This window comes from Mirounga angustirostris, unplaced genomic scaffold, assembly GCF_029215605.1.
Source record: "Mirounga angustirostris isolate CCGP_5_RB_7025 unplaced genomic scaffold, mMirAng1.0.hap1 SCAF_1, whole genome shotgun sequence".
NCBI classification, from domain to species: Eukaryota; Metazoa; Chordata; class Mammalia; order Carnivora; family Phocidae; genus Mirounga; species Mirounga angustirostris.
Genome location: NW_026991709.1, coordinates 73,921,655 through 73,935,503, shown reverse-complemented (window position 1 = coordinate 73,935,503; position 13,849 = coordinate 73,921,655).

Below are 13,849 nucleotides of genomic sequence, written 5' to 3'. Positions count from 1 at the left end.
TCTGCCCACCTTCCACTTCTTATTCCATTCCTACACAACATCTTGTGCTCTGATCTTCAGTTCTTTCCCATTCTTCCACCACACCCTTTAAAAACCCAAGTCTGACTGCACTACCTTCTCTCTTCCTTTCATCCTAGCACATCAACGGGATAGTAGCGCCATAAAAAGGAAATGCTTAACTTTACTATCTAATCAATACTCAAACTGCAATGTGACTGATGTTTCATAACTGACATGACCTACACCATCTTTAAATTACATGGCCCCATCTGCAAAACATGTATAAAAGCATTTCTGCCAGACGTTTCCAACTCTGGTGGTGAACCAGAATCAACTGAACACCTCATTAAAAATACAGGTTTCCAGACCAAATTGCAAACATCCTGACCCAGAACCTGCAAGAGTGGCGCCCTGGAATCTGCATTCTAACAAGCTCCCCAGGGCTTCTTAGGCACCTAGCCTAACCTTAGTCCTTTGGGAAATACAAATGTTGGTTTCTTACTTACAGAAGCAGAGACCTCATGTCTTCAGTCTTGGTGCTCGTATTAATTCTAAATCTTTGTTGCATATAACCAACATAAAATTCTCACTAGTTTAACCAAAAGTGGAGATTTATTGTAAGGACACTAGAATGGGTCACAAAACACCAAGAAAATGCAGCTGGGCTTGAGAACAACTAGAAAGTCACCTCTAGGACTCTCTGTCTCACATTTGACTGGCTTCTAAATAACTACTTGGATTTTTCTTTCTCACTTCAGACAGACTTTTTCCTCTCCTCTGTGGCAGAATGTGACTGCTATCTTTTCCCAAGTGCTACATGTTTTAGTCCATATACCCAGACAACTTTCTCTTCTGTAAGTTCAAGTTCTCAGGGAGAAGATTTGAATTGGCTTGGGAGGCATCAGGTGTCCACTCTTCCCAAAATAAATATGCATATATATATTCATTCTCTCTCTTTCTCCCTCTCTCTCTCTCTCTCTCTCTCATGAACGATGGCACAGTCTATTAAAGTATTTTTGAATCTCCCATTTTATTATCAGGTGATTCCTTTGGCTAGTTACCATGGCTGAGGTAAGGTGACATGAAAGTCACTTCATGGCTAGAGACAGGTGGGTAGTGGTAGTTCTCAGAAAACTCTGGGAGATTCCTATAAAGGACAGCTGGAGGGGCGCCTGGGTGGCTCAGTCAAGCATATGACTCTTAATTTTAGCTCAAGGTCAAATGATCTCAGGGGTCATGATCTCAGGGTCATGAGATTGAGCCCTGACTTGGGCTCCATACTCAGCGGGGAGTCTGCTTGAGAATCTCTCTCCCTCTCCCTCTGTCCCCCACCCCCATGCTCGCTCTTTCTCTCTCTCTCTCTCAAATAAATAAATAAATCTTTAAATGAAAATAAAGAATAGCTGGAGGAAGAAGTGCTAGGTGAGCAAAACAATGGGAGCTCAGTACAATATACCTCTCCTGGTGCCCATTATGGGGCTTTGTTCCTAATAAGCATTCATTAAATGGAGACTGAACCAGAAGTAGTCAGAAGATCTGATTTCAAGTGCCAATATCAACACCAACTAGTGATGTAAACATCAAATCTCTAAATCAGTTTCTTCATCTAAAGAGTGGAAATAATAGTACAGTTATTTAGTGGACAGACAAAAATTAAAATCAATAAACACACATATACATTTTTATTTATATATGAAACTATCATAAACCACAAACAACTCTATAAATATTAAGTACTATTTTCAATGATCTAAACTATATGTTTGGATTGAATTCTTCCCATTCATTATTAAAGACTCGTGTACTTGATTTAATAAGGTTACTTATTTATGGGAATACAAACAGAAGCCTGGTATCCACTTTGCTTGAAGAGTTTCCCTTTTATCAAAGTTATCTACAGTTTAAATGTCATACATCAATAGAGGCTACTCTGAGAGGAGCCACTGAACACTTACCACACCCCAACCACCATGCTAAGTCCTATACACACATCCTCACATTTAAGACACACAACAATCCTTTGAATTAAATATAAATAGTATCTCCATTTTACACAGAAGGAAGTTGAGTCTCAGAAAGATTGGGTAATTTATGCAAGGACACACAGATAATAAGCACTAGAACTGAGATTTGAACCAAAGTCCTCAATAAAATGAGTGTGTTTGAACTTGTCTTTCTAAAAATATCATGGAAATGTCTACATTACCCAAAAACACATTATTGTTAATAGTCTCTCTATAACTTGCTTTAAGATGTGACTAATTCAATACTATCACTATAGCTAAGACTTTTAAAACATAACACATTTCATCCTCAAGGCTGAAGCTGTGAAGTATTCTTCATTGAGTTATTTCCTGAACCTGATCCTGATGTATTTTTAATTGAAAAACATTCTGCTTAGACTAAATGCAAAAAACTAAATAGCAAAATCTGTTTGTAAGCCAGATGTAAGCAGCAAGATGACTCTTAAAAAACCTATAAAGACTCAACTTGTAAACTGCCAACAAATAAATCAATTAAATTTTGCTCTTAATTTGTGTCACTTCTGGGTTTTTTGTCCTCCTGGCCTGCTCTTCTCCTCTTTCACAATCTTTTCTTTCTCTTCTATAAGTAGAACTTCAATCCAGGTTTTCAAACAAAATCAAAGTCCTTTGGGGGCACCTGGGTGGCTCAGTCAGTTAAGTGTCTGCCTTTGGCTTGGGTCATGATCCCAGGGTCCTGGGATAGAGCCCCACATTGGGTTCCCTGCTCAGTGGGAAGCCGGCTTCTCCCTCTCTCACTCCCCCTGCTTGTGTGCCCTCTCTCATTGTCTCTCTCTCTGTCAAATAAATAAGTAAAATCTTAAAAAAAAAAAAAGTTAGAAGGGAATTCACCCACATAAAAAAAAAATCAAAGTCCTCTGACATTATATAAACATTGTTTAATGATTTTATGCAGCAAAAAATCATTGAAGCATAGACTATTACAGCCAAAGTGAACCTTAGTGATTATCTTGTATAACCCCCTTGGCTTACAGAGGACAAACTGAGGCCCAGGAAGTTAGTATCTTTCTTCTCACAGAGAATTCCATAGGAAACACTGACCTAGAACCCAAGAAACCATAGTCACATTGCTAATAACTATAAACCAATTTCCCATTCTTGCCTCAGTTTATCCAACTGAAAACAATGAAAAGAGTGAATTAGGTAATCTCTCAGAAAACTCACAGCTCTAATGTAATTTTTCTTAGTTTTCCTCACTCCTAAAGAGATATGCAGCTATGTCACACATAGATTCACAAACATATCTATATTTCTTCTTACACTTGAGTATGATATGAACACTGGAGAGTGGATATGCACTACTCCAAGTTAACTCAATATTCAAAATTATGAACTTACTGATAAGTAGCAAACTATTGGTAGATTGGTTTTCATAGTCTTCAACTTCAATCTCAAGCCCATTCTGCCATGGTATCACTTACTAGAACATGGCATTTCATCTAGTTCCATTAGACACTGTTGATAATCAGACACAAGGTAATAAAAGGAAGCTGCATTAGATTCTGTTGGTCTAAGTGACAAAATCCCATCAGACTTGAGCAAAATGAGAATATATTGGAATAATACACAAGTATCTGAAACTATCATAAACCACAAACAACTCTATAAATATTAAGTATTATTTTCAATGATCTAAACTATATGTTTGGATTGAATTCTTCCCATTCATTATTAAAGACTCGTGTACTTGATTTAATAAGAACAGGCCTCAGGAATAGCTGGACTGTTACCAGTGTCTTTAGGATATCCTCCACCTCTCTTTACTGCTTCTCTCTAGAAATGGCCTCATTCTGTTTCAATAGACTACCTTTCTCTATACTTTGGAAAACACAGCAGACAATGCCAACGATGTTCTACATGCAACCTTTCAGCCTATGGAGAGACAATGACCCTATTCTTCAACCAAAGATAAAAAATCTCAGAGAAAAGTGACTCTGACCTGGTTCATGTTCTGTGTGCCCACTTCTGAACCAAACAGTTGGGGTCAATGGGCAGCTATGAGGCACCAGTGTAATTATTCTCTTAATAAGCAAGTTGATGAGAAAAGGGCATGAGAAAAGGGGACTTACAGAAAAGGGGTCCTCAACAGACTGTCTCTAGGTTTTTACTCCACTCCATTCTGGATTCCCTGAGTCCAAGGTTGGTGTTGGAGATCAAGGGGAAGATTATTTTCTGGGGTGTCTAGAATAGTTTAAAAATAACACTGAGCTTGGGATAATACTGCAATGGGAAATTAATGGTCTGGTTGGGAGCTCAACTCCAAACACAGTTCCACTCATATTGTACATGCCAATATGCTATGGAGATTGCAACCAATTTAACCTTTTCTAAATAAAAAGTATTAATTCAGGGTATTGGAAGCACTGTTCTACATGGCAATATATTTTTCATTTGTAACAATAGACAATGGTGGAAAAATAGAATTTGTTTCATGTAAATTCATCTTTGACACCTTCAGTTTCAAGTGAAGTGCCAAATGTTTGTATTTATTCTTGAAAATACGATTACTACATATGTGATAACTATATATTTCATACATTCCCTCACAGTCTACTTAAGCGTTCTTTTACTTTTTTCAACTCCTTTCCCTCTACTCAGTTGGGGGCAAATAGCTCATGACAACAGGAAGGCGTGTGCTGTTGGTGAAGGCTGTGTACCAGAGCATCCATGCTTTCCAGTAATGCTTAACCTTGTTCCTGAGTTTATAGGTTAGAGTAACTACCAACTAGCAGCTGGGATAGTGTAAAGAGGAGATGAGAATACCAACACTATTTTCTTTGTGCCAAGAGTCACAGCAGTATTATTCTCCTGGGAGTTGAGTGATGAGGAAGGAAGTTCATATCATGAATATTTACCAGTTGTTTTGAATTATAGTAAGCCAAACATGAGATTTGTTTTACTTTTCTGAAAATGCAATAAATTAATTAAAGATATTTTGAGTGTGAGGCTATTTTTAAGAGACTTTTTTTAGAGCAGTTTTAGATTCACAGCAAAACTGAGAGAAAGGTACAAAGATATCCCATCTATTCTCTGGCCACACACATGCATAGTCTTCCCCATTGTCAACTTCCCCCATCATATGGGTACATTTGTTAGAATTATTGAATCTACATAGAAACACCATTATTACCCCAAGTCCACTGTGTACTTTAGAGTTCATTATTGGTGTTGTATGTTTCATTGGTTTGGACAAACATATAATGATATATAGCAACGATTATGATATCATACAGAGTATTTTCACTGCCCTAAAAATCCTCTGTGCTCTCTCTGTTCATTCCTCCCTTCCCATTAACCTCCCCCTCAAAACCTCTGTTTCTATAGTTTTTACTGTCTCCATGGTTTTGCTTTTTCTAGAATGTCATATAGTTAAAACTATATAATATATGTAACTTTCTCAGGTTAGCTTATTTTACTTAGTAAGATGAATTTGTTTCCTCCATGTCCTTTCATGGCTCAATAGCTCATTTCATTTTAGCACTGACTACTGACTAATATTCCCTTGTCTGGGCATACCAATTTATTTATTCAATCACCTACTGAAAGACATCTTGGTTGCTTCCAAGTTTTGGCAGTTTGAGTAAAGCTACTAAAAACATCCACATGCAGGTTTCTGTGTGAAAATACATTTTTAGCTCCTTTGGTTAAATATCAAGACTGAAATTGCTGGATCATATGGTAAGAGTATGTTAGTTTTTCAGGAATCATTTCTATAGTTTGTTAGTTTTGTAAGAAACTGCAAAACTACCTTCCAAAGTAGCTGTACCATTTTCCATTTCACCAGCAATGACTGAGAATTCCAGTTGCTCCACATCCTTGTCAGCATTTGGTATTGTCAGTGTTCTGGATTTTGGCCACTCTAATAGGTATATAATGGCATCTCGTTGTTGTTTTAATTTACAATAGACAAATAGGTCAATGGCACAGGATAGAGAGCCCTGAAATAGACCCATAAAAATATAGTCAACTGATCTTTGATAAAGGAGTAAAGACAATACGATGGAGGAAAGATAGCCTTTTCAACAAATCATGTTGGAACAAAGGACATCCACATGCCAAAAAATGAATCTAGACACAGACCTTATACCCTTCACAAAAAGTAACCTAAAATGGATCACAGACTTAAATTTTAAAGCAAAACTAAAAATCCCAGAAGATAGCATAGGAAAAAAAATTAGATGGCCTTGGGTTCAGTGCATTTTTAGATATGACACCAAATGCACAATCCATTTAAGAAAGAATTGAGAAGCTGGACTTGATTAAAATTTAAAATTTCTGCTCTGTTAAAGATACTGTCAAGAGAATGAGAAGACAAGCCACAAACTGGGAAAAAATATTTGCAAAGGACACATCTGATAAAAGACTGTTGTCCAAAAATATACAAAGAACTCTTAAAACTCAACAAAAAGAAAATGAAGAAAGCAATTTAAAAATGGGCTACAGACACTTCACCAAAGATGTACAGATAGCAAATAAGCACATGAAAAGATACTCCACATCATATGTCATCAAATGCGAGACTTTTTATTCAAAAAAAAAAAAAAAAAAGACAGAGGATTAAGTTGCTCAATTTCTAACAACAGGTTGAGATTAAAGTTCTTCATAACAATGTAACAAATTAATATTCAGTCTCACATTTTAAAGTTAATCTGCTAGAAACATTTATCTTACTTGTAAAATGACTATTTACTAGGTACAGCACCTAAAATATATTTCCATTCTAAGAGAATATATACAGTTTTGGTACTAGTTAACTAAGGAAAATTGGTCAGGTTAGTTTTTAAAATTAGCAGGTTAATTATCACAGTTTTTAAGGATGTGTAATTTCCCATGATAAACAGTTTGATTAAAAATAAATAAACACAGTTTTCTACAACAATATTTTTCTCAAATACATTTAATTACAATAAGTAGAATCTCAACTAGCTTTGGAACTATTAAAATAAGAAAATGTTAAAATTTTAAGAAACTTTATCTCTCCCTTTTAGTAAACTGAGATACAGACTCCATTTTTTTTAAATGACAAGACACAGGTAAATACAGATTTACTTAAATGGTGTGGTAAATGATGTGTAAACATTTACCAACCTACTCCTCTGTCTATTTAAACATAAGCTTAGGAGATACTGGAAAAGATGATGGAGGAGTAGGGGACCCTATTCCAACTGGTCCCCAGAATTGAGCTGGATATCTACCAGACCATTCTGAACACCCATGAAATCAGCCTGAGATGTAAGAAGATCTGGATCTCTATAAACAGAATATCACAGGCAGTTGGTTTTGAGGTAGGAAGCTGGGAGCTGTGATTCCACAGGCAGATAGTGGAGGATAAACGGAAGGGGGAGGGAGCCTGGCCATGGGGATCCTACACTGCCAGTGAGCGATAGCCTCCTGCACTGGGGATGGGGCACAGGTTCATAGACCTGTAGCGGTGGAGAAAGGACTTTAGGGCAGCTCCCGGGACTGAAACCAGAGTGGCAGGGCCCTGCATGCGAACTGGGGCAGCCGGAGGTTTTAGAAACACAAAGGGCAGAGATGTGCCCCGATCTAGAGGAGAGGACTGGGAGGGCTGTGGAGGGGCACACAACGCAGGACTGCAGTTTATAGCAGCACAGACATAAATGGAGATAGTGTGGCCTGGAGAGCTCACTCAAGTACAGCCTGTGATCTCTCTGCTCCGAGGCAGACAATTGGAAACGGTTTCTTCTGTTCTGACTCTCGGAAGAGATACAGAGAGCCACCAGGGAAAGCCACCAGAGAAAAAAAGCCCCCCCAAAACCAGTTTTCCCTAAGCCCATCCCCCACCCCAGGGGCAGGGCAACTCTGCCTGAACAGGGTTGCCAGAGTAACAGTGCAGCAGGCCCCTCCCCCAGAAGACAGCCTCAGGAAACAAGAGGCCAGCAACCCTAAGGTCCTTATAAAACAGGTGCATCTTGCTTGGGTTGTGGTCAATAACTTGGACTCTATATATTCCCTCAACCACCCCTCAACAGAATGACTAGGAGGAGGAACCCCCAAAATAGGAAAGACTCAGATACTGTGACGTATGCCACAAATTTACAAATGGATTCAGATATAACCAAGATGTCAGAGATGAAATTCAGGCTAGCAATTGTGAAGACAATAGCTAGAATGGAGAAATCAATTAATGGCAACATAGAGTCTCTAAAGGCAGAAATGAAAGCTGAATTGGCAGAACTTAAAAATTCTATCAGTGAGATCCAATGTAATCTAGATAACCTAACAGCTAGGGTAAACGAGGCAGAAGAACGAATTAGTGATCTAGAAACCAAATTAATAGACAAGAAGGGAAAACAGGAGGCCAGGGAATAACAACTCAAAATCCATGAAAATAGAATCAGAGAAATAAGTGACACCATGAAACGTTCCAATGTCAGAATTATTGGGATCCCTGAGGGGGTGGAAAGAGAGAGAGAGAGAGGACTAGAAGATATATTTGAGCAAATCATAGCTGAGAACTTCCCTAATCTGTGGAATGAAACAAGCATTCATGTCCTAGAGGCAGAGAGGACCCCTCCCAAGGTCAAGGAGAAGAGACCAATGCCCCAGCATGTAATAGTAAAACTCACAAATCTTAGAACCAAGGAAACCATCTTAAGGGAAGTTAGGGGGAAGAGATTCCTTGCGTACAGAGGGAGGAACATCAGAATAACATCAGACCTACCCACAGAGACCTGGCAAGGCAGAAAGGGCTGGCAAGACATATTCAGGGTACTAAACAAGAAGAACATGCAGCCAAGAATACTTTATCCGGCAAGGTTAGAATGGATAGAGAGATGCAGAGTTTCCAAGACTGGCAGAAACTGAAAGAATATGTGACCACTAAGCCGGTCCTGCAAGAAATATTAAGGGGGGTTCTATAAAAGGAGAAAGACCCAAAGAGTTATATAGAACAGAAATTTACAGGAACAATCTATATAAACAAGGTCTTCACAGGCAACATGATGACAATAAATTCATATCTTTCAATAATCACTCTCAATGTAAATGGCCTAAACGCTCCCATAAAATGGCACAGGGTTGCAGACTGGATAAAAAGACAGGACCCATCATATGCTGTCTATAAGACACTCATTTTGAACCTAAAGATACATCCAGACTGAAAGTGAAGTGATGGAGATCCATCTTCCATGACAATGCACCTCAAAAGAAAGCTGGGATAGCAATCCTTGTATCAGACAAATTAGATTTTATGCTAAAGACTGTAGTTAGAGACACATAAGGACACTATATCATTCTTAAAGGGTCTACCCAACAAGAAGATCTAACAACTGTAAATATCTACACCCCCAACATGGGAGCAGCCATCTACATAAGCCAACTGTTAACCAAAACAAAAAGTCATACTGATAACAATATGTTAATTGTAGGAGACCTCAATACTTTACCCTCAGCAATAGACAGATCATCTAAGCAGAAAATCAACAAAGAAACAAGAGCTTTGAATGACACACTGGACCAGATGGACCTCATAGATATTTATAGAACATTCCACCCTAAAACAACAGAATACTCATTCTTCTCGAATGCACATGGAACTTTCTCCAGAAGAGCTACATACTGGGTCACAAATCAGGTCTCAACCGATACCAAAAGATTGAGATTATTCCCTGCATATTCTCAGAATGTAATGCTTTAAAACTGTAACTCAATCACAAGAAAAAAATTAGAAGAAATTCAAACACTTAGAAGCTAAAGACCACTCTGCTCAAGAATGTTTGGGTCATCCAGGAAATCAAAGAAGAACTTAATTCATGGAAACCAATGAGAATGAAAACACATCGTTCCAAAACCTATGGGATACTGCAGTCCTAAGGGGGAAATACATAGCTATCCAAAGCCTCACTCAAAAAAATAGAAAAATCCTGAATTCACCAACTAACTTTACACCTTAAAGAACTAGAGAAAAAGCAACAAACAATGCCTAAGCCCACGCATTAGAAGAGAAATAACTAAGATTAGAGCAGAGATCAATGAATTAGAAACCAGAAACACAGTAGACCAGATCAATGAAACTCGAAGCTAGTTCTCTGAAAGAATTAATAAGATTGATAAACCACTGGCCAGACTTATCCAAAAGAAAAGAGAAGGACCCAAATTAATAAAATTATGAATGACAGGGGAGAAACCATGACTAACACCAAGGAAATAGAAACAATTATTAGAAATTATTATCAACAACTATATGCCAATAAATTGAGCAACCAGGATGAAATGGAGGCCTTCCTGGAAACCTATAAACTGCCAAGACTGAAACAGGAAGAAATTAACAACCTGAATAGGCCAATAACCAGGAACAAGATTGAAGCAGTGATCAAAAACCTCCCAAAAAACAAGAGTCCAGGGCCTGATGGATTCCCTGGGGAATTCTACCAAACATTCAAAGAGGGAATAATACCTATTCTCCTGAAGCTGTTTCAAAAAATAGAAACAGCAGGAAAGCTTCCAGACTCATTCTATGAGGCCAGCATTACCTTAATCCCCAAACCAGGCAAAGACCCCATCAAAAAGGAGAATTTCAGACCGATATCCCTGATGAATATGGATTCCAAAATCCTCAACAAAATCCTAGCTAATAGGATCCAACGATACATTAAAAGGATCATCCACCATGACCAAGTGGGATTTATCCCCAGGATGCAAGCGTGGTTCAACATTCACAAATCAATCAGTGTGATAGACACATTAATAAGAAGAGAGTGAAGAACCATATGGTCCTCTCAATTGATGCAGAAAAAGCATTTGACAAAATACAGCATCCCTTCCTGATTAAAACTCTTCAGAATATAGGGATAGAGGGAACGTTCCTCAAGTTCATAAAATCCATCTATGAAAAACCCACTGCAAATATCATCCTCAGTGGGGAAAAGCTGAGAACCTTTCCCTTAAGATCAGGAACACGACAAGGATGCCCATTCTCACCACTATTGTTCAACATAGTACTAGAAGTCCTAGCAACAGCAATCAGACAACAAAAAGAAATAAAAGGTATTCAAATTGGCAAAGAAGAAGTCAAACTCTCTCTCTTCACAGATGATATGATACTTTATGTGGAAAATCCAAAAGACTCCAGCCCCAAATTACTAGAACTCATACAGAAATTCAGTAATGTGGCAGGATACAAAATCAATGCACAGAAATCAGTTGCTTTCTTAAACACTAACAATGCAACTGTAGAAAGAGAAATTAGAGAAATGATTCCATTTACAATAGCACCAAAAACCATACCTCGAAATAAACCTAACCAAAGAGGTAAAGGAGGATGTGAGGGCCATCTGGCTGTGACATCTGTCACCCCATTGATCGCCAGGGTTGATTCAGCTGATCTGGCTGGCTAGGCAGGTGTCCCCTTCCTCCCTCACCGCTCCATGTGCATCCCTCCCAAAGCTGCACGTTCGGTCGAAGAGGACGACCTTCCCCAATAGAGGAGGACTGTTCTTCGGTCAAGAGTATATGAGTAGCTGCACTCCCCTGCTAGAACCTCCAAACAAGCTCTCAAAGAGATAAAGGGTCTATACTCTAGGAACTACAGAACACTCATGAAAGAAATTGAAGAAGACACAAAAAGATGGAAAAACTTTCCATGCTCATGGATCAGAAGAATAAACATTGTTAAAATGTCTATGCTACCCAGAGCAATCTATACCTTCAGTGCCATCCCTATCAAAATTCCAATGACATTTTTCAAAGTGCTGGAACAAACAAGCAATCCTAAAATTTGTATGGAATCAGAAAAGACCCTGAATCACCAAGGAAATGTTGAAAAAGAAAAACAAAGCTGGGGGCATCATGTTGCCTGATTTCAAGCTATATTACAAAGCAGTGATCACCAAGACAGCATGGTACTGGCACAAAAACAGATATATAGACCAGTGGAACAGAATAGAGAGCCCAGATATGGACCCTCAACTCTATGGTCAAATAATCTTCGACAAAGCAGGAAAAAATATGCAATGGAAAAAAGACAGTCTCTTCAATAAATGGTGCTGGGAAAATTAGACGGCTATATACAGAAGAATGAAACTTGACCATTCTCTTACACCATACACAAAGATAAACTCAAAATGGATGAAAGACCTCAATGTGAGACAGGAATCCATCAAAATCCTAGAGGAGAACATAGGTAGTAACCTCTTCGACATTGGCCACAGCAACTTCTTTCAAGATACATCTCCAAAGGCTAGTGAAACAAAAGCAAAAATGAACCTTTGGGACTTCATCAAGATAAAAAGCTTCTGCACAGCAAAGGAAATGGTCAATAAAACAAAGAGGCACCCACAGAATGGGAGAAGATATTTGCAAATGACACTACAGATAAAGGGCTGGTATCTAAGATCTATAAAGAACTTCTCAAACTCAACACCCAAAAAACAAATAATCAACTCAAAAAATGGGCAGAAGACATGAACAGACACTTCTCCAAAGAAGACATACAAATGGCTAACAGACACATGAAAAAATGTTCATCATCATTAGCCATCAGGGAAATTCAAATCAAAACCACATTGAGATACCACCTTACACCAGTTAGAATGGCAAAAATTGACAAGGCAAGAAACAACAAATGTTGGAGAGGTTGTAGAGAAAGGGGAACCCTCTTACACTGTTGGTGGGAATGCAAGTTGGTACTGCCACTTTGGAAAACAGTGTGGAGGTTCCTCAAAAAATTAAAAATAGAGCTACGCTATGACCCAGCAATTACACTACTAGGTATTTACCCCAAAGACACAGATGTAGTGAAAAGAAGGGCCATATGCACCCCAATGTTCATAGCAGCAATGTCCGCAATAGCCAAACTGTGGAAAGAGCCAAGATGCCCTTCAACAGATGAATGGATAAAGAAGATGTGATCCATATATACAATGGAATATTACTCAGCCATCAGAAAGGATGAATACCCAACTTTTACATCAGCATGGATGGGACTGGAGGAGATTATGCTAAGTGAAATAAGTCAAGCAGAGAAAATCAATTATCATATGGTTTCATTTATTTGTGGAACATAAAGAATAGCATGGAGGACATTAGGAGAAGGAAGGGAAAAATGAAGGGGGGGAAATTGGAGGGAGAGATGAACCATGAGAAACTATGGACTCTGAGAAACAAACTGAGGGTTTTGGAGGGGAGGAGAATGGGGGGATGGGTTAGCCTGGTGATGGGTATTAAGGAGGGCATGTACTACATGGAGCACTGGGTGGTATACGAAAACAATGAATCATGGATCACTACATCAAAAACTAATGATATATGGTGACTAACATAACAAAATAAAATTAAAAACAAACAAAAACAAAAGAAAATAAACATAAGCTTATAACTACTCCATCTTCCATTTTCAAAAGCACTAGTGTCACAATTTATCAGACCCTTAAGTTTCCTGCTTTAAAAAAAATAACTTGTAGACTCAACCTTCCATTTTCATTTTAATATGGGATAACTCAAAGATATTTTAAGATTTAAAGTAATTTATTCCTGCAGAAATATAGAATTTCACCAGAAGTACAGAATGACAGAAATTTTAGAGATCATCTAGCCCAAATCCCTTAATTTTACAAATAGGAAAAACAATACTGGAAAATGGAAACAAATCTTCTCAACATCACAGAGCAAATTAGCACCAGAGGTAGACTTGAGAATCCAGGGCTCCCTTGATTCCCAGTCCTCTGACTCCTAACCTGCCAGACTTCTTTTAAAGTCATGTTGCATTAGGCAAAATTGAGCTGAGTGAGATTAAGCACCTACTGTTTTCATCAGAATATGCTAAAATCATTGGTTGCTAGATTTTT